The sequence below is a fragment of the Phaethon lepturus genome, unplaced genomic scaffold, assembly GCF_000687285.1.
Source record: "Phaethon lepturus isolate BGI_N335 unplaced genomic scaffold, ASM68728v1 scaffold25916, whole genome shotgun sequence".
Taxonomy (NCBI): Eukaryota; Metazoa; Chordata; class Aves; order Phaethontiformes; family Phaethontidae; genus Phaethon; species Phaethon lepturus.
This window is the reverse complement of record NW_010545974.1, coordinates 1,411-1,617: the sequence shown is the minus strand read 5'-3', so window position 1 is coordinate 1,617 and position 207 is coordinate 1,411.

The following is a 207-nucleotide window of genomic DNA, read 5'->3' as shown; positions in this document are numbered from 1 at the left end:
TCCGGGGTGGATTACGGCCAGGAAAGGTGAATCCTGCTCCACTCGTCTTCGGGATGGGGGTTAGGGCTAAATCCAGCTGCTGACTCTCCTCTTAGCTTGGGGGAGAGAAAAGGGCCCCTGATACCCTGGGGGTGCAGGCAGCAGACCCCAAAAGTGATGGGGATTTGGGGTGGGGACAGCCACAACCTGGGGGGCTGCAGCTGGAGG